Here is a 22,660-nt window from a genome sequence, read left to right on the forward strand (position 1 = left end):
TTTTAGGCAAACTCAATCAATGGCAAGTGTTTATCGTAACTTCCCTTAAAGTCAATAACACAAACTCTCAATATGTCCTCTAGGGATTGAATGGTCCTTTCTTCCTAACCATTTGTCTAAGGGTGAAAGGTTGTACTGAGATGAACTTGAATACCAAGACCCTTCTGAAAAGCCTTCCAAAAGTAAGAGATGAACTTAGTACCTCTATCTAAAATATTAGACAATGAGACTCCATGCACCCTAACCAACTCTCTAATATAGAGCTTGGCATAGTTCTCGACTGAATATGAAGTATGGACTGGTAAGAAATGGGTTGATTTGGTCATTTTATCTATAATAACCCAAATCAAATTACGCTGATGATGGGAATGAGGCAACCCTGCCACAAAGTCCATGTTCAACTCTTCCCACTTCTAAGTGGTGATGCTGAACTCCTATGTAATTCCACTAGGTATTTGGTGCTCAACCTTAACCTACTGACAATTAGCACACTTGGCTACAAACTTTGCAATATCTTTTTTCATAGCAAATTATGGTACATCTTAGTGGCTCCTGGGTGAATAGAGTAATATGTACGATGTGCTTCTGTGAGACTTTACTGTCTCAAAGCATCGACACACGACACACACAGTCTTCCCTGGAAACCTGTAATGTACTAGTAACCATATTAGGAGAACTTTTCTGATCCTATCGGGACTGAAGTGCATACAATCTATTTGGGCACTAACCACTAGTTATGCTGGAAGTGGCACCCTGCTGAGTCGGGCGACCTAATGGGATTGGGGGATGACTAGACTGACCCTATTAACCACAATCTAGGTTGTCCCTGACTTTGTGGACCATCTTACCATACCCAAAGAATATATCACTACCAGCTCTACACATACCCTTATGGTTTCTATCATATTTCTGGTAAAGAGAATTTGTATGACCATTGTTCACACTGCCCTGGGACTTAGAGCTTGGCGCCCTATCCCGATTATCATTTTTGAACTTTGGCACTGGAACACTAGCTAAAGAAGGAACTGGGGATGAAGATTTTTGATGGGGTTAAGGACGGTTACCACCCTCTAACCTCGACTGAGCAAAACTAAAGCTACCTGTTCTAGATCTCTTATTCTCCCTCTCTCTTTTCTTAAATTTTTGCTTCTCAATCTATTAAGAATGGACCATCAACCTACACAAGTCCATATCCTTAATCAACATCGCAATCCTACACTCCTTGATCATACTATGAGCTACTCCAAAAACAAACTTACTCATCCTAGACGTATCATCAAACACCACATTAGGAGCATACCTGGCTAGCCGAGTAAACTTAAGAGAATACTCTTTCACACTCATGTTCCCCTTCTTCAAATTGATAAACTCCTTCTCCTTAGCTTCCCTTAACTCCAAGGGAAAGAACCTATCTAAAAAGGCTATAGCAAACTCTTCCAATTCAACAGGCCCTGCATCTGCACCTCTATCTCTCTTCCACATCTTATACTAGGTGTGAACAATATCTTGCAACTGGTAAGTACCCAACTCTTCACTCTCACTAAAAGTCATACCCATAATGCTAGTTACCTTTTGAACCATGTCAAGGAACTCCTGCAGATCCTCATCAAACTTGGACCCCAAAAATAGAGGAGGGTTCATTTGGGTGAAGACCCAATCCTAGCTGTGATAGTATTAGCCACTTTAATAGTAGGAGCATCAGCCTGTTGATTATTCTGAGGTGCTACTAAGTGAGCTGAAGTAGTGAATGCATCTCTGAATTTAGCATGAGAGACATGCTCCTTTAGGGGATCTTTCTTAACAAGCGGAGGTACAGGCTGATTTTCATTTCTCCTTCAATTATTCATTCTGGGAGACATGTTTTGTAAACAAAAAGAAGATTAAATTAGAAATAGATTTTAAATTGAGCTAATGCTCATTCGCATGACATGAATACTGAAAGAAGGGGAACTTTTCCTAAAATGTCTTGTAGCCTCTTTTCCATAAGAGTGGCGCGCTTCACACCCATGCATAAGACTCTACTCAATGGGGATTTCAGACTCCCTAGGATATTGTGAAATCTTAGGCTTTGATACCAAATTTGTAACGCCCTAGGAGTACACCCTAGATGCCACACAATGCTTACAGTCCCGAGAGACCATAAGTCAACCCATAAGATGGGACCTGCTGTGAGCACTGAATAATATACTGATAACAAACATGTGTAGAAATAACTAAATATTCCATAAGGTGTCAATATTGAAAATAATACAACTAAAATGCACAAGTATAAAACATAAGCAAAAATGCTGAAAACTGACTGATAAAACTGACAACAGACTGGTTGTCTGAAATGTCTGAAAGCCTCTAAAACTGACTAAATGACTGTTGATGGGACAGGCCCCACCTAAATCCAACTGACTATTAAACTAAAATATTGAAATAACATAATTAGTCCTCAGACTATGAGGACTCAACACTGCTACTGTTGCTGATGCAATAAGAGGTCTAGGTGCGGTCGGGAACCTTAGTGTCCGAACCTATGATACTATACATTATAGCGCTAGAAACGAGTATGGGGTTAGTATTTTGGATGTAATAGTATGCTAGATGGGGTTAGTCAAATATTCATGGGCTCATGTACATGAATAATAACTGACTAAATGAATAACATAAGACACTGATACATGGGATGGATGAAAGCTGTAAAATCTGAGGATGCATGACCCCAATATGAGCTAATTAGGGTCCAACCTATGACCCCAGTTTAAAGGGTGTCAGTACCATGCCACAAGTACTAACACTGGCAGTGTGGATCCACTAAAGTGAAGTCTTGAAGGACTACAGAGTCACCCGCTACTGGCAGGTGCTCTAGTGAGATATATTCAACCCTGAACTGGCAGGTTAATATCTCAACCTACGCTGGCTGCGTAGTTTTAGAATGAAGGGACTGCTACTAAAGATCACACCCTCAACTGGAAGGTGAGCGTCTATCCCTGGGTTCGCTCGGTGGTAAATCCTACTCTCAACTGGACTGACTTAGATTACTGAACAGAACTGAGCTTACTGAACTAATAATACTCTAATATATATCCGAAACCATTTTGAAAATACTGTGGCTAAGTAAACAACTAAGTTTTTGGGTATTCATAACCCCTAGGACTCTATAACATTACCAGTAGAAATATACTAAAGCTTCAAAAGCATGATAAGTAGTCATTGTTCAAAATTCATCTCTAAGGCATTTCATCAAAACACATGGGGGCCATAAAGTTAAAGCATAGGAATAGTTAAATCATGGCATAATAACATAATTTCAATACAAAAATCATGGGTTAAGTATTTAACATAAAAATATCATCATTGAAATGGGTCAAAAGCTAATTCCAACAAAAACACATGTAAACATGATATAAAATTCGAAATTCAGGGAAGTTTTTGGACAAAATTCATGAAAACATGTAAAGGTCATGATTTTAAACTTTAAAGCGGATTCTTGGACTCTGTGGGTGAGAAGGACCCATGAATGAACATCTAACATACCTTAACTGATGAATTTTTGTGAGTTCTTGGTGATTTCTTGAAGCTTGAACTTGGAATTGAAAAGGCTAGGGTTTTGTTCTTGAGAGATTTTTTAAAGAGATGAGTTATTTTGCCCTATTGGGACCTTAATCTCGTGTTAGGGGTGAGGCAAAGTAAAGGGAAAATGGCTCAAATACCTCCACATGCCCAGAATTAATTAAACTCAATGTGGCCAGTGATGCGGTTAGCGATGCATTGAATCGCTCATTCGATGCATTAGGCGACACACCGTGATGCACCCCACCAACACGATAAGTGGCATACCGCAGACATATTGCAATAACTCACTAGTTTGAATATCCAAACAAGCCTCAAACCTCATCCGAAAGATCTGAAATTTACCCGAGACATGCTATCGACCACCTCGATCATGAATCAATTTAAAAGTCAATGTTCCAAGGCCGGGAAGGTCAAAATTAAAATCGTCAAAGTTTAAGAGACTTTGGAAATGAGTAAGTCTTAACATTTAGTGAAATTTTCTTAGTCTTGGACCCCTTTAGCATGCAAGAGTGAACTGAAATGAACTAGGATCTTATGGGGTCTTACACAAAAAAGGTAAACTATGTCGGCAGTGATCATGCCTCTTGAAACGAGTCATTAGGACTGATAATGACTTGTTGCCTACTATAGTAGCTCTAATCTATATTCAGCAGTGATGACTCATTATCATACATAACAAGTTGTTAGTCATACATAATGAGTTGTTAGTTAGGACTCATTGTCACTCCAGTGAACTTTCACTCTTTAGGCATTATCTTCTGCTCTCACAACGACTACTCACCATAAGTTGTTTTCTGCCATAACGAATCATGGTGTTCCTCCATTGCCATTGGTACTCCAACTTTTCACTTTTAGGACTTCTCCTCTAATTCTCAGAACAACTTCACACACGACTGATTGTCACTTATATAAAGTCTTGGTGTGTCTTCTACTTCACTCCTAGAATTATCAATCTACAATGTTGTCATAATGACTTAAGCAAAGAGTCGTTGGGTGACTAAATGACTCGTTGTCCAATTAACACTTTGATTTCTCCAGAGCTTTCTCATTCTTTTCTAACTCATACCACTTCCAACCTAATTTACCAGCACCCCACATTAAACACACAACATATTTGACAAAATGACCCAAGTAAATGCATATTTCAATCATTGTAAGCATCAAAAGTGACATAAAACCATGGCATATCAATGCTCGATGCTAAGTATGCACTCTGGTTCCAGTTGAATTTTAAGAGTATAAATTCAAGGTGGAATTCCAACAATATTTGCACTGGTCCAACCAATGGCCCTTTTAAACCTCTAAAATATTGAGATCAAAGCCTACCCCTAAGTATCAACTAAATTATCCGCAATAATAAATGATAAGGTATTGTCGGCCCCCAAAAATGAATATCGCAAGTGAAAAGTGAGGGACTTCAATTCAAAGATCGGTGGCTTCTCAAGTGATGGTCGAGCTGGCGAAGTCGCACTATTATTAAAGTCAAGATCTAACTTTTTGGGAGCATAAGAATAATAACCTCTACCATATAGTGCGCTCACTATCTCATCATACTCCTCGATGCCATCACTATCAATGTTCATGATTACCGTCTGTAATACCTCAACACCAAGTCACTCCTCAATAGGTGAAGTTAATGCCTCTTTATTAATAGTATCTATCACAGACACCACCCTCATATATTTCATCTGTCGCATTGACTGGCCCATATTAAAAGTAACTCGTTCTCCATTGAGCTTGAATTTTATGTGTCCCATATCTTGTCATGACTCAATTTACGAGTCATGATAGCACCTACCATAACTCGGTAGTAGGTAATCCAGACTGTAACCCTGATCTATAACAACGGGTTAACTTATGGAAAAATTCCCAACATAGAAAGAATCGGCAACACAACATCAAAATAACAAATGTTTAGAAAAGATAAAAGTTAGTCAGCACATAGAAACCATCCCATGACCTTGTAGAGCTAGTATAAGAGCATCTAGTAATCATACTACCCAAGTACTATAATGGTCAATATATTTGCTGTAAAACAAAAGACTGAACATAAAATATAAAGGGAAATGGGCGACTAGGATTCCAAGAGCTCACCTAATCTTTGGATAATAACACTGCACGATCGTAAATCAATAGTGAAAACTAGTTTTTGGATCTACACCAAAAAGGTACAGAAGTGTAGTATGAGTACCAAAACCATGGGTACTTAGAAGGCATCATGGATGGTTGAGCTAAATCATGATATAAGTATGATAAAATACAAAATAACATAACTAAGTTAAGGTATAGACAAACCTGAGATAACTCCAACATCATTATGCATACATAAATAAATAAATAAAAATAACAACATAAAATAAAGTATCAACACATACAATCATTACTACAAAATTGGACCATATGTCAATTAATGTTGAAAAGTAAACAACCAATCACAAGCCCCCATAAGCCTGGAAAATGCAAACAAGGCAGCATAACCAACCACCATTATTTATCTCTCTCATAATACCCCTTGAATTCATCCAAGACATGCCAGACCATATCCATCTATCGTCCATAGTTGTTATTCATCAATTAACTAACATTTATCAACTAGTCATTTCACCACTAAAATCTATTTATGTTATGCCACAATATGATCATTTCTTTATTTACAACTTAGCTAGACCACTATTGCAAATCTCACACCCCGATATCATCAAGTCATAATAAGTATGTCATCATAGCATAATATGCATATCCAGACTTGAAACGATAGATATAATCAATAGCCAGACTTTAAACGGTAAAAATCAATAACAAGACTCGAATCAGTAAATACACTCAATAGTTAGAATTGAACCGATAATATATGATCAATGTCATATTCGTCCTCCAAACTCAAACTGGGTAAATATCATCAATATCATAACCATACTCCAAACTCAAATCAATAATTAAAAATATATCAATATAATCAATAGTATCATCAATAGCATAAGTAGTAGTATAATCAATAGGAGTCAACCCTCACATCAACCAACATAACCATCAAGTGTCAAAGTTTCTCAAATTACCCCGTTATGGATTTCCAAGATATTAAGGTCAACAAAATCTAACATGCATCTTAGCCTAAGGTGGTTCAGGGGCCCACTTCTAATCCGCAAAGTTCCATTTTAGGAAAACTCTATCTGAACTACGGTCAAGGGATCTAAATCCACTTTGACATGTTAAACAAGCCTTAATTAACCCTAATATAGGAAATTCAGCTAAAACATAAGAAACTAGGTCAATTATGCCTAATATTATGTTTTTCAGATAGCCTAAACTGTCCAACTAGTCCAAGCATGGAATTTCATAATATCAACACCTAAAACCCATCCCGAATCTAACACAATATCATAAAAATACAATGAACTAGCTCAATGTAACAAGGGGTAAAACCTAGTCTACCTCAATGGCAAAAAAGCTCAATGATTTGCTAACACCGATTTTTCCTTCTGAGAAGCTTTTACAAGACGCTAAGCTATCAAATTCACATTCTACTCATCAATAAAAGAATACGCATACCCATATTACACCATTATGCTTTGGGTCAAAAAATCATTCCAAAATCTTATGTGGGTCCCACTTATGGAAAACACCTTTTCGAAACCAACCCAACATTCCCATATGCTCGAGTTATAACCCTAAAATATGGGTGAACTCTATGATAATTGGGGACTAAATCCCCCAAGGTATTGATATTTTGGTAAGGAAATGGAAAAATCAACCATGAATCTAGAGGAATCTTACGTCACATCTGAAGGAGAATCAAGAAATAAGTGTTAATCAAGTTTCCCGAATCCCCCTCAAGCTTCAATCCCTGGCTATTTCACAATTTAGGGTTTAGCTCTCAAGAAAATAAATGAAGAATGGGCAATATAGGAAAAAAGGGTCTATTTATACCTTTTCTAGGTATCGAAGTGTAGAAATCGTCATATCTACCCACTACACGAGTTGTGATGGCAACAATCAGTACCGCAATCGCACTACCTAGCACCCTGCTCAAAGGAGTTGCAACCACATACTAAAGAGCCACTATCATGATGCACTAGATAAAGCAGTACATTTGGAATTTTTCAAGTCTCCGCCAAGCCCTTGTGATTTATCCAAAATCTAGTATATGCAAATAAACTAAGCAACCACACCAAATTTGATGTTCCGAACTTAATGGAGCAGTTAAAATTTTCATCTGAGTATATTTCAAAGAAATATGGATCTGATACTAATTTCAAATTTCTTAACTTTTCAACCAATAGGTCAAAATGAGCCTGGGTTCCTTAAGACCCGAACTAAGGGTCCTCCTAGCCTAAAATTAATGTTCTGGAGTTGTTGGAGTAGTCAGAATTTACATTCGAGGTCATTTGACTAAAGTTTTTGCTAGGTGCCATTTGGAACCTATGAAGACTTCAAAACAAGGAATTGGCTCTAAAAATAAACGAACTTCCCGGTAACTGCACTGTCAGTCCTAGCAAGTCATAAATGACTTGGTCCAACCATGGAAAAGCTCTAACGGGAAAAATAAAGAAACATATGGAAAATGACTTTAAGGTTCATTGCAATATCCACTACTAAAGAAACTTTCATGAAAGTTAAGGATTAGGATGTACCTAAAGTCTCAAACAGGTTAGGATACTAAGTCTGTATCTCGCTCTTGATCTCCCAAGTGGCCTCCTCTACTAGAAGGTTCCTCCACTGAATCTTAACTATAGGAATATCTTGAGTCCCATCTAATCACATGATATGGATCAGAATGTATTGCCATAATATGGAAACATGGAAAATTGTATGGATATCATCAAAATTTGGAGGTAAAACTAACTCATAAGCCACTTCACCAATTATGCAAAGAATCTCAAAAGGTCCAATATATCGGGGACTAAGCTTAATCTTCCTCCAAAACCTCATCACACCCTTTATGGGAGATGCATAGAGGAATACTTGATAACCAACTCCAAATCTGAAGGCACGAAGCCTACGGTCTACATAAGCCTTCTGTCCTCAAGCACCTAAATAGTCCGCTCAGACTGGCCATTAGTTTGAGGATGGAAGGTTGTATTAAGATCTACCTAAGTACCTAAGTTCCCCTAAAAAATTCTCTAAAAGCTAGAAGTATACATGGAACCCTGGTCTGAAATAATAGATATGCGCACACCATGCTAATAGACTATCTCCCGAACATAAATACAAGCTAACCTCTCAGCACTGAAGAATATATAAATAGGAAGTAAATATGTTGACTTGGTCAATCAATCCACAATGACACAAATACCATCGAAACCATAAGAAGTATATGGTAAGCCACTAATAGAGTCCATGGTAATCCACTCCCACTTTTTCTCAGAAATGAGAAACCTCTAAATCAAACCACCTGGACATTGATGCTCAGCCTTCACCTACTGACAACAAAGGCAAAGAGCTACCACAGTCTGCCATATCATTCTTCATACTACTTCTCTAATAATGTTGCCTCAAACCCCTATACATCTTAGCCATGCCCGAATGAATAGAATATCTAGAGCTCTGAGTCTCATGCAAAATCAACTGAACCAAGACATCAATCCTCAAACACAAATACGACTATCAAATCTCAAGACACCTTCAGAGTCTATAGTGATCCTCTCGGAGTAACCTGTCAACACCTAGTCATGATTGAAGTGAAGCTTATTACCCTCAAACTGATGATCCTGAATCTACTCAAAAAGCAAACACCTTACCTTAACACTAGCAAGAATCCTTCTAGGGTATAAAATATCAAGGCAAACCATCATGTTTTCTAAGGACTGAATGTCCCATGCCAATGGCCTCTGAGAAATTAAAATATAAGCCAAGCTACCTATACTCACTGCCATACATCTCAAAGTATCTGCTACCATATTCTCTTTTTCCCATTGATATAAGATGGAAATATCATAATCCTTAAGCAACTCCATCCATCTATGCTTCCTTGCATTAAGCTCCCTCTAGGTTATAAGATTCTGAAGACTGCGATGATCAGTGAAAATCTCATAATGCACACTATAAAGATAATGACTCTAAATATTAAGCGTGAAAACAACTATTGCCAACTAAAATTCATGTGTGAGGTAGTTGCTTCCGTGAACCTTAAGTTGTCTCGAATCATAAGTAACACGACCCTACTGCATCAATACACAACCTAGGCCAACACCAGAAGTATCACAAAACATGGTGAATCCTTCACCCTTAACAAGAAAAGCTAAAATAGGAGTTGATGTAAAAAAAATCCTTGGGCTTCTCAAAGCTTAACTCATAATCCTTGGACCAATGAAAAGGAACCTCCTTCCAATTCAATCTGGTCATAGACGTTGAAATAGTAGGAAAACCATCAACAAATCACCTATAATAACTAGCAAAACCAATGAAGCTATGAACCTTAATCGGAGATGTAGGTCTAGTCCAATCATGAATCACATCAATCTTGGTCGGGTCTTCCAGAATACCATCCTTAGACACCATATGTCTAAGAAATGTCACTAACTTAAGCCAAAACTCACACTTAGAGAATTTTGCAAAAAACACATGATCCCTTAAAGTCTGGAGCACAATCCTTAAATATTGTGCATGCTCCTCTCTACTCCTCGAGTACACAAGGATATCAATGATGAACACAATCAAAAAGGAATCCAAGTAAGGGCTGAACATTCAGTTCCTCAATTCCATAAACATAGTTGGACATTAGTCAAGTAAATGACATCACCAAAAACTTATAATAACCATAATAGGTCCTAAAGGCTATTATCAAAATATCCTAAGCCCTAATCCTCAATTGATGGTAACAAAATCTCAAATTAATCTTATAAAAAACTATCGCTCCCTGAAGTTGGTCAAGCAAATTATCAATATGAGGCAAAAGATAACGGTTCTTCATTGTCACCTTATTAAGCTGCCTACAATCGATGCACATATGCTTGGATCCATCTTCTTCACAAACAACACCGAAGCTCCCCAAAAAGACACATTTAATCTCATAAAACCCTTACCAAGAAGATCCTAAAGTTGACAATTAGATCCTTAAGCTAGGTAGGAACCATATGGCAAGGTGCCCTAGAAATAGGTTGGGTGCCAAACTCAGGATCAATAGCAAACTCAGTCTCATAGACTGGAGGGAATACCAGGCAGGTCGATAGGTAACACATCAAGAAACTCATAAACCATAAGAACAGAGTCAAACGACAGACTCTCCACACTAGTATCACAGATATAAGCAATATAAGACTCGCAAACCCTCAAAATAAGCCTCCTAGCATGAATATAAGAAATAATCCCTATTGTCTTACAGATAAATACCCCTTGCCAGACGACTAGGGGTACGCCAGGCATGGATAAAATAATGATTTTGGAAAAACAATCCATGATCGCATGATAGTAGGATAACCAATATATGCCTGGAATAACATCAAAATCCACCATATCAAAAATAATAAGATTGGCATGGATATTAATATTTTCAACAGTCATAACACAGGATCTGAACACCCGATCCCCTATTAATGAATCACCTATTAGAGTATATACACATAATGGCACAGATAATAAATCCAAATATAACTCAAACAGTGGAGCATAATAAGCAAATATATAAGAATAAGTGGATCCTATATTAAATACAGCAAGGGCTAACTAACGTTACACCAAAATCATACCTGTGACAATAGTATTCGAAGACTCAGTCTCGGGTCAGGCAAGTACCATATATGACTGACTACACCCATCACCTAGCTAGGTTCCTTACTAACTTCTTGTCCTGCCTGGCTAATAACCTTCTTAATTACCCTAGAAACTATGCCTACGACCCTAAGAACCACCTCTAGTTGAGAGATAAAATTCTCAACTAGGGGGAACACTCTGAGCTGAAGAGCAATCGTCCCACGACACATGCACTCACGAGAATAATGAACAAAAAGTCTATAATTATAATATGTTTACTGAGTTGAACTAAAACTAACAAATCCAGCCAACCTAGAGTAACCACCATGACTAGCATAAATAAAAGATGAACACCTAAAAGAATAACCACTGCCATGACTAGTGCGATCACTAAAACTAGACTAACCTCTATCAGTAATCTAAAGAGCTTCATGAATAAGTCAGTTAGGCTGACTCTGAAGCTGATTGGATAGATGTAGAGGACACCCACCATGAGAATTACTACTTATAAATTGGGAACTACTATGGCTCCCACTGAAACTTCCCTGATATCTAAGCCTCTTATCATTACCCTCTTAGGCCTCATGATGCATCTCCTTTATCACCTTAGTGTGATTTGAAACATCAGAAAAAGACCTACCCATAGCAACCAAACTCTAAGTGGACATGCAAAAGGGAATTCTCAACCTTCAAACAAAGAAACGAACTTTCTCATACTCAGTGTCCAAGATAAAAGTAGCATGCCTAGCCAACTTGTAGAAATGAGCCTCATACTACACAATTATTATGAAGCCCTACTCTATTCCAGAGAAATTACCCCTCAAATGATCCCTAAGGCTGTAAGGTATGTTATTCTAAAAGAATATCTCAGAGAAATAAGTTCATGACAAAAGAAAAGATCCAACTAGTCTAGAATCTATATAACCTCTCCACTAGTGTCGAGAAGCCAAATATAACTAAAATGTATTATAATACATACCATGAGTCTCAATAAGGACCATATTACGCATCCTATCCTCACAAGTAATCAAAAACTCATACGCATCATCTCCTAAATCACCAAAAAACCTAAACAAATCCAACTTCAATAATCTACCTAACATATTCTGCTCCTCAATAGACATAGAAGGTTAAGAAACCACTAGCTGAGAAACTATCAGTTGAAAAACTGTTAATGTATGAGGGACCTCGATTTTGTGAGCCCTATCTACCGATTGTGCCCTTGCCTAAGTACCACTCTAATCTGTAGACTGTGCACCATCAGACAATACACTATCAACTATCCCCAAAAGAAAACCAAAGCATTTTTTAGTACTAAAGAGGAAATAAACCTTGGTGAAGACTGGGTTGGTCCTTGGCCCACCGTTGGCTGAGGTGGAAGAATCACTATCTCAAATGGGAATAAGGTCTGGTGAAGGCCCCTTATCCTGGCCCCTAGTTGGGGAAACATCTCTAGGTTGTCTACGATATCTGGGTTACCCATAAAAAGGAGTAGGATCCTACGCTCAGTCTCGAGACCTTTATCTCATGTAGCGGTAGCACGTGTCCTATCCATCTGTAAAAGAATGAAGTCAAAGAAATATTCTACTAACCAACTCAGACTCTTGGCATGAAATGAGTGAAAAAAGTGAGAAACTCCTAAGAATGTCCCATAGCCTCCCAAATATAGAAAATCAGGGTCATCATTATGATATGCAATACTGTATTTGAAAATTTCTCTTATACCAATAATATCGCTGAAACATAGGCAATAATACTAATGTTGGGTGTATTTATGTATTCTAGCGCTACTATTCTAGCCTTTTTAGCCTTATTTTGAGGATGATTCATGTGATTAATGGCTTGAGAATGATATAAATGAGCATGTATGTGTCCAAGTATATGTTTACAATGTTTAATGGTGGTTTCACATGATTTTTGATTCAATTTGATCATTTAGAAATCAACTAAGAAAACTAGCTTGAGCTGGGTGTTTTTCTAGTCTATTGTGTTGGGTTCTAATGTCTTTTAATGAGTTCCTAAGGTTTTTATAATGTATTTATATGTTATAAAACTTATTTATAATGTTAAAGGGTCTTTTGGATCAAGCCAAAGGTCAAAACAATGAGTTAAAGCTCAATGTAAATTTCGCCTATGCTTAGCTTGTGTTTCTAGTTCACCGTTGAGGATGTTGTGTTGTTTTGAGCTCTAATTTGTTGTTTTTAATGTTTTTGTAGGCTTGTTTAATGGATTATCATGATATATGGAGGATACACAAGATTCAAATCAAGTGGAAACAACTCAAAAAGGCTCAAAATGGATCAACGAAAGCACAATACAAAAATTGACGCCATTTAGACCCCTGAAATGTATGGGGTGCATGTGGGCTGTAGAAAGGTCCAATGGACGCTTTAAAACCATCAATGGATTCAGATGAGGCCCAATTTTGTGACCCATCAGCGCGTATAGCATATCGTGGAGTTTAAGGAGGCACCGCGACACGGTGAAATCGCGGTGAGATTTTGGAAATTGACAATTTTTGATTGGATCGACACCACAACGCGATGGCCATCAAAAGCGGGAAAATTCTTTGCTGAACAAGTATTACATGTAAATCAAATAACAATGGGTTTATGACTCATCTACTATAAATATAGCATGTTAAATCACGTTTTAATCATCTGGGGACATCTTGGAACACCCTAGATCACTTGGGATATCATTGGAGGCTACCACAACTTCTTTTTAGGTTTTATCATTGTTTACTTTAGTTTTTTGTATGTTTTGTATCATCACTCCAAGGGATTGGATGATGAATATCTCCATTCAAGGCTAAACCCTCTTTCTGAGGTTAAAGCCAAGAACATAAGTATTATTGTTTTGGATTAATTTTATTAGATTTGCTTATCATATTTGGTTGTTTTTTTAGTCTTGTTTTAATTATTTTATGGATTGATCACCTGTAAAATCCATATATTGTCCATCTTTTTATCTCGAGAGAGGAAATAAGGAGATAGATCTTGGGAATAAATAAAGTTTGGGTTTTTGTTCATTTATAAAATAAAGAATTAAACTTCACATCTATGATAGGGATGTACTTAGATGCCTAACTTGATTCAAACATAGAATGACAAATTTAATTAACTTAATTGGATTATTACATCCCCACTCAACGATGTATTTGTATGTCCATATTAGGTAAAAGATTAGAGGTTGGGAAACTATGATCATGAAATTAACCCTACGAATAACAACCAATATAAGGAAGTTAACGAATGAATTCAATTATATAGTATGATTGTTCGAAGTTCTTTAACCCTGGGCTTTACTCCATTGATTGTTCCAAGACTTTTACTTTGTGCATTAGTTTAGTTTATTTTTAGTTCAAAATTCTAAAACTCTCTAGTTAACTTTTTCTCAATTGTCGAACTAGAATTGGATAGTCGATACACGTAAGTCCCTGAGATATCGATACTTGGGCCTTCTTGAAGCCACTTTACTACTTGATAAGACCACGTCCACTTGCGTGTGCTCTTGGGCGTTGTTAAGTTTTAGGCATCATTGCCGAAGACTTGTAACTAGGCAACTATCTTATTTTTAATTTTTCTATATTAAGTTGTAAATAGTTTTTGTTTAGTTTATTATTATTTTCTTATATTTCTCTTTTTATCACGCTTCTTGATATTTCAGCCTGGGATAGATGGTTTTTAAATGTTGACGATTCTTGTTGTTTTTGTGGGGGGCCACATCAAGTGGCCTTTTGTCCAGATTTTGATGGAAGTGCATGGAAAGGACCTTCACAATATGATACGGATATTGTTCTATCTGTGGAGCAGACTGCAACATTGTGTTTGGTTTGTGGTCAAAGTGGTCATACTACAGCTATATGTGTTGTCAATCCTGATTTAAAATTATTTGTAGGCTATGATGAAAGGAAAAATTATATAAACTACTACAATCGAACAGGGCAGAATCAGCCACAAATTCAATCATAGAACAACCAACAGTTGTTTCAGCATCAACAACTAAACATGCAGGCCACAACTCAAACGAGCAATTTAAAAGAGATGATGAAAGAAATATTAGCATCTCAGGTTGTGTTGTTGGCATACATAAAGAGCTAGAGAGAGGTTGTAGAGCAAGTGGATCTCCAATGGTTTACAAAAATTGTTGTTGACAATTCGAGGAAGTCTGAGTACTCGGAAAGTAAATTTGTTGAGCAGGTTGAGGACATACCACTACCACCATGTCTGCAGTGGCTAAGAAAAGAAAAATATGAAGAAGATATTAGCCAATTTTTGGAGCAAACACAAGAATCGCAGCTACTCGATTGTCATCTTTATCTTGAGACAGAAATTGAGAAGGAGAATTAAAGTAAGTGTGTATAGATTGTGTAGATTTTGAAGTAGGGTTGGTTAGGCCCCATTCAAAGTACTTATCCAAATTATATTTAAATGATGTCTTATCCATGGAATCATTTAATATAGTAGAATAGTGTGACGATGAGGAACAAGAATCATATATTATTTATTTTACACCCATTAAGCAACACAAAAATGCAACTCACTTCAAGGCCGAGTGGTTTACCAGGAACATTCTATTACTCGGTTCATTAATTTTTGTACCACCTCCTTATGATCGAGGCAAAAAGATGGATGCAATGTTGGAGGTGAATTTTATATCCTCAAGGTAGAGGAAAAAGTTGATTGGGTCTTGTCGCGACACTAAATCAGGCGCTTCTTAGGAGGCAACCCAAGTTTAATTAAGTCTATTTTCTTTTTAGTCTTAAATTTTTATTTCATGTAGTTTTTATTTTTGGTTGAGTCTCAGGTTAATGGGAAGTTTGAGTACAAAAAACTTAAACTTGAAGCATGGCAAAGATTGAGTGTGGGGTCCCATGGATTCCATTTATGTGTAAAGATGCTACTAGCTAGGCCTAGAGACCTCAGGGAGTATTTTTATCTTTTACTTTTAAATTCACTTTGGGGATAAAGTAAATTTTTAAGTATGGGGTAGGGAAATTCCCAATTTTGGGCTCAATTAAAAATTTTTTAGGATAGGAATAAGTGAGATATTCTTGTTGGTGCTATTTTTTATTACATGGTGCAAGTATTTTATTCGGTAAAAGCATGTTGAATGAGTGAATTACTATTTTTGAGACTCGTAGGTTCATTTTTATGATTTTCACTTTGTGGCTTAATCTTGAATTCATGCTATTGTTTGGTTGGGAGTCTATTATGATCCTATTGAGTTAAGCATGTGCCATGTGCGTGTGAGAATTTTGTATATTTCTTGTTGCATATGATGTCTAGAACTTGCCCGGTGTGTGGGTGAAGCAAAATAAAGAGTGTGGGTTTAGGAGAAGATTTAAGCATTTCTTTGATAGCCTTGTTTATATCTTCTATTTGTCCTACCCTTGTGCATTGTCCTAGATAACCACTATTGAGCCTTTAGCTTTTTCTTTGGTAACCTCATATGTATCCTAATTTCCTTCTTTGATAAATCTTAATTTGATTCAAAAAGCTCCGAAGTACTTTAATTGAAAAAAAATATTTTTAATTTAGTAAGGAGTTTGAGAAATTGAAGAAGAAAAAGGTGAAATTGATGCCCCAAGGAAATAGTTATTGGTGCATAATTAATGTTTGGTGGTTGGTTGTGATATAGTTTATGCTAAAAATATTTCAATGATTGTGCAAAAGGAGAAAAATTGATTCTTGTGGTAGTAAACTATGTGTCCACCAAGTGTTTGTGAAAATGCTTAAAAGAGATGGGGGAAAAACAAAAGGTATGGATGAATAAATAAGTGCCAATTGGTTGTTAGAGATTTGTTTTAAATGTATTATGTAGTGTATTAAAGATCTTTGAGTGGTTAGTCACTATTCTTGGCCAAAATAGTTGCTACACATCCCTTAGCCTACATTACAACTTGAAAAAGTCCTAATTGATCCTAAGTTTTACATTCTAATAGTAGTGGAGGATTATACTAAAGTCAAGCCTATGGTTCATTGTGTGTAACTTGTGAATTTCTTGTGAGAGTGAGCGTAACTTGATTCTTAGACCCATTTTGTTTTAATTGCATTATTCTGAGTGATTATGGGTAACTCTCTTGTGGTGAGGGGCATATATTATATGAATATGGGTGAATTGTATGACGTATTTAATTGATCAATATGCATGAGTTTTCTACTTGTGGAGTCCATACTTGAGGCTAGGATGTTTAGGAAGTAGGATTCATAAGCTTTAAATTGTGTATAACATGCTTAGTATTGTAAACTTGCAATTCGTGTAGTCATTGTAGTGCTAGCCTGAATTTATTTCATTTAGTAGAAGTGTGGAGTCTCTTCAGCTCATGGTATTTATTGTTAAGAGTTGTTCGAGGATGGATAAGGCTTTAAGTGTGGGGTGGTGATGTTGTGAGTATTTATGAATTCTAGCTACTATTCTAGCCTTTTTAGCCTTGTTTTGAGGATGATTCATGTGATTAATGGGTTGAGAATGATATAAATGAGAATTTATGTGTCCAAGTATGTTTTTACAATGTTTAATGCTGGTTTCACATGAGTTTTGATTCAATTTGATCATTTAGAAATCAACCAAGAAAACTAGCGTTACTAGCTTGAGCTAGATGTTTTTCTAGTCTATTGTGATGGGGTCTAATGTGTTTTAATGAGTTACTAAGGTTGTTATTATGTATTTATACATGATACAACTTAGTTATAATGTTAAAGGGTTAATTGGATCAATCCAAGGGTCAAAACAATGAGTTAAAGCTCAATGTGGATTTAGCCTATACTTAGCTCGTGTTTCTAGTTCACCGTTGAGGATGTTGTATTTTTTTGAGCTCTAATTTGTTATATTTAATGATATAGGAGTCTTGGTTAATGAATTATGATGATATATGGAGGATATACAAGCTCCAAATCGGGTGGAAACCACTCAAAAAGGCTCGAAATGGCTCAATGAAAGCATAATACAAAAATTGACACCATTTGGACCCTGAAATATATGGGGTGCGTGTGGGCTGTAGGAAGGTCCAATAGACGCATTCATAATACCAATGGATTCAAACGAGGCCCAATTTTGTGACCCATAGGCGTGTGTAGCATTTGGTGGAGTTTGAGGAGGCGCCGCGATGCGGTAAAATCACGGTGAGATTCTGGAAATTGACAATTGTCGATTGGCTCGACACCACATCGTGGCAGCCATAACAAGCAGAAAAAAATTACTTGATGAAAAAGTATTACGTGTAAATCCAATACCAATGGGTTTATGACTCGTTTACTTTAAATATAACATGTTAAATCATGTTTTAATAATCTGGGGACACCTTGGAATACCCTAGATCACTTAGGATATCATTGGAGGCTACCATAACTTCTTTTTAGGTTTTATCATTCTTTCATTTAGTTTTTGTATGGTTTGTATCATCACTTCAAGGGATTGGAAGATGAATATCTCTATTCAAGGCTAAATCCTCTTTTCGGGGTTAAAGCCAAGAACATGAGTACTATTGTTTTGGATTAATTTCGTTGGATTTTCTTATCATATTGGTTGTTTTTATTCTTGTTTTAATTATTTTATGGATTTATCCTTTAATAAAATAAATAATTAAACTTAGCATCTAGGATAGGGATGTATTTAGATGCCTTACTTGATTCAAACATAGGATGATAGCTTTAATTAACTTATTTGAATTATTACATCTCTGCTCAATGATGTAGTTGTAATGTCCATATTAGGTAAAAGATTAGAGGTTGGGAAACCATGATCATGCAATTAACCCTACAAATCAACAACCAAGATAACCAAGTTAACAAATGAAATTCAATTATATAGTATGATTGTTCGAAGTTCTTTAACCCTGGGCTTTACTCCATTGATTGTTCCAAGACTTTTATTTTATGCATTAGTTTAGTTTATTTTTAGTTTAAGATTCTAAAACTCTCTTGTTTACTTTTTCTCAATTGTTGAACTAGAATTAGATAGTCAGTGAACGCAAGTCCCTGAGAGATTGATACTTGAGCTTTCTTGAAGCCACATTACTACTTGATAAGACCACGTACAATTGCGTCTACTCTTAGGAGCTGTCATGTTTTTGGCGCCGTTGCCGAGGACTTGTAACTAGGAAACTATCTTATTTTTAGTTTTTCTATATTGAGTTGTAAATAGTTTTTATTTAGTTTATTTTTATTTTATTTTATTTCTCTTTTTATCACACTTCTTGATATGTTAACCTGGGATAGATGGTTTTCAAGTCATGATGATTCTTGTTGTTTTTGTGGGGGACCACATCAAGCGGCTTTTTGTTCAGATTTTGATAGAAGTGTGTGGACAGGATCTTCAACATATGATGCCAATACAATTCTATATGTGTAGTAGACTGCAACATGGTATTTGGTGTTTGGTCAAAGTGGTCATACTGCAGCTATGTGTGCTGTCAATCCTGATTCAAAAGCGTTGGTAGGTTGTGCTTAAAGTCAAAATTATATAAACTACTACAATCGAATGGGGTAGAATCAGTCACAAATTCAATCATGGAACAACCAACAACAGTTTCAGCATCAATAACTAAACATTCAGGCCACAACTCAAACAAGCAATTTGAAAGAGATGATGAAATAAATTTTAGCATCTCAGGCTGAGTTGTTGGCATACATGAAGAACTAGAGGGAGGCTACAGAGCCAGTGGATCTCCAACCGTTTGCAGAAATAGTTGTTGACAATTCGAGGAAGTTTGAGTACTCAGAAACTAAAGTTGTTGAACAGGTTGAGGACATACCACTTCAACCATGTCTACAGTGGCTAAGAAAAGAAAAATATGAGGAGTATATTAGCCAATTTGTAGAGCAAACACAAGAACTGTAGCCACTCAATTGTCATCTTTATCTTGAGACTGTAATTGAGAAGGTAAATAAAAGTGAGTGTGTAGTAGATTGTGTAGATTTTGAAGTAGGATTGGTTGGTCCCCATTCAAAGGACTTTTGCACATTCTGTTTAAATAATGTCTTATCTGTGAAATTATTTAATATAGTAGAAGAGTGTGACGATAAGGAACAAGAATCCTATATTCTTGATTTTACACCGGTTAAGAAACAAAAAATATGCCTCACTTCAAGGACGAGTGGTTTACTATGCACATTCTATTACTCGGTTCATTAATTTTTGTACCACACTACAAGAAAAAGGTTTATTAGAGACCAAGATCTAGCGGCGAGTATAAAATATGGTCCCTAATAACATACATACAGGGATGAAATTATTTTCTAGCCCCTAATACATATTTTCATTTTTAAAAAGTTAAAATAATAAAAAAAACCTGGTCTCTAAAGGCTAAAATTTTAGTGGGTCATAAAACATTTTACCAAAAAAGGTGCCACTTATATTAGGTTAGAAAATTTTCTCTCTCTTTCTAAGAAACAAAATCCAAGAATTTCATCTGCTTCTCTAAAAATTGCAAGGTATGGGTCTCTTAAATTACAAGATCCAATTCTCCCCTACGTCATCCGCCTAAATTACCATTAGATTTTGATATCAAGTACATTATCAGGTAAAATTAAAAGTAAGTTAGGTTGAACTTTTAATCCTTTTTCTTGATAATTTTTTTTGTAGTTCAGTTGTCTCTTTGTTGTTAACCCAAGCACATGCGAAGTATTTGGAATACTAATAATTATTGTGTGAAGTTTGAAATTAAGAATATTGGGTTGTAGGTTAAAGATTGAGCAGGTACTTGAAAGTGTATTGTGTCTTTGTTTCCCTAATAAGTTGAATTGAAAAGGTTCTTTAGAGACTTGTAGTAGAACTAAAAAGTTGTGTTCTTAATTTAATATGGGTTTGTCTCTGTTCAGATTTTTTAGATGGATTGAAGATTTAGTTGGAATTTTTTGACCTTTAGAGTCTATACTTCAGTTTTTTTACTCTAGAAACTTCAAATTAAGCTTAGTCCTTATTTTTTCTAGACGACAACAAAACACTTGCTAAATGTTATTATAATTTGTTTCTCTATTTTCTTAACCATTAGCTACTAATGATAGTTATTTATGTTCATATTTATTGTAATGTTCAATGTCCATTTGTAGCTTAAGATGAGTTTAGTTTATGCTACTCTTTAGAATTCAATTTGGTTTATCAGCACGTTGAGATCACCTGTGCAGGTATTTGAGGGTTTATTGTGATTTTTTTCCCTATTGTGTTGAATTGAAAATGTTCTTTGAAGACTTGCATAACTAAAATGTTGTGTGTTTAATTTAATGTGGTTTTTTCTCTGTTCAGATTTTTTAAATAGATTGAAGAATTAGTTGAAGTTTTTTGACCTGTTAGATTCTTTATTTTTCTACCTCAAAACCCTCTTTTATTGTAATAGATAGATAACCTCCCTCTCAAAAGCCTTAATTTCTTTTTTTAAGAGGCTCTGTCAATCCAAGATGATTCGAACTATCAACAAACAATTATCAGGCTCAGGCCGGAGAAACATCGGTCTTAGATGTTGGCCGATCTCATGCTTTCGAAGCCAAAGCATAGCCAATAGAATTGAAGCGGAATCTGAAGTCATTTCAAATTTATCGATGGAATCTGGACAACTCAAGGAAATTGAAGCTCCAGGAATACAAAATTGATCTGAAGGAATGTGGTCTAATGGTTCTAGATGCGTTAATCAAAATAAAAAATAAAATAAATCCTTTTCTTACAATTAGGAGATCTTACAGAGAAGGGATATGTGGTTCCTGTGCAATGAACATCGACAGCTGTAATGGACTTGCTTGTTTGACAAAGATATCATCGAATTATGAATTGACAATTACACCATTACCACATATGTTTGTGATTAAGGATATGGTGGTTGATATGACTAATTTTTATAATCAGTATAAGTCTATTGAGCCTTGTCTTAAGAGGAAAACACCTGCACCACTCCTGGAAAGGAGATACCGCAAGTAAGAGTAATAGGGATAAATTTTATTCGATGTATGAGTGTATTATCTATGCTTTCCGCAGCACATCTTGTCCTAGTTACTGGTGGAATCCTGACTCTTATCTTGGTCTTGTTGCACTCCTCCATGCCAATCGGTAATATTTTCATCATTTTTATTCACGTCTTGCTATTGATCTTGTTGGTTGTAATATTTTGGTTGCATTTGGAGAAAATATAAAAGTTAAAGATTTGTATAATCGGTGTATAGAGTTATCCGGTACCGAATTAGTAGCCTAGTTGGTACCTATAGAATTAGTTTAGGTGCGGCTCTGAACCTGCTAGATCTAGGATCTGCATCTTTTGATGTATCAAGTGTAGTATAAGTATGAGAACATGTGTACTCATAAGGCATCATAGGCTGACTATGTCATAAAGAGTACGAAATGTAGCTTAACAAGGTCATTAACTCATGGGCATAAAAAGAAAAGCTACCTATAGTCAGTAAAAAATTTAACTTTTTTT

General features: G+C 36.0%; 1 pseudogene; it reads left to right on the forward strand.

Moving 5' to 3' along the window:
* Window positions 1–22,297, forward strand: part of LOC107846494 — a 64,597-nt pseudogene extending 42,300 nt beyond the window's left edge.
* Window positions 22,298–22,660: the final 363 nt, after the last annotated feature.

The sequence above is a fragment of the Capsicum annuum genome, chromosome 11 (genome assembly GCF_002878395.1).
Source record: "Capsicum annuum cultivar UCD-10X-F1 chromosome 11, UCD10Xv1.1, whole genome shotgun sequence".
In the NCBI taxonomy this organism is placed as follows: domain Eukaryota; kingdom Viridiplantae; phylum Streptophyta; class Magnoliopsida; order Solanales; family Solanaceae; genus Capsicum; species Capsicum annuum.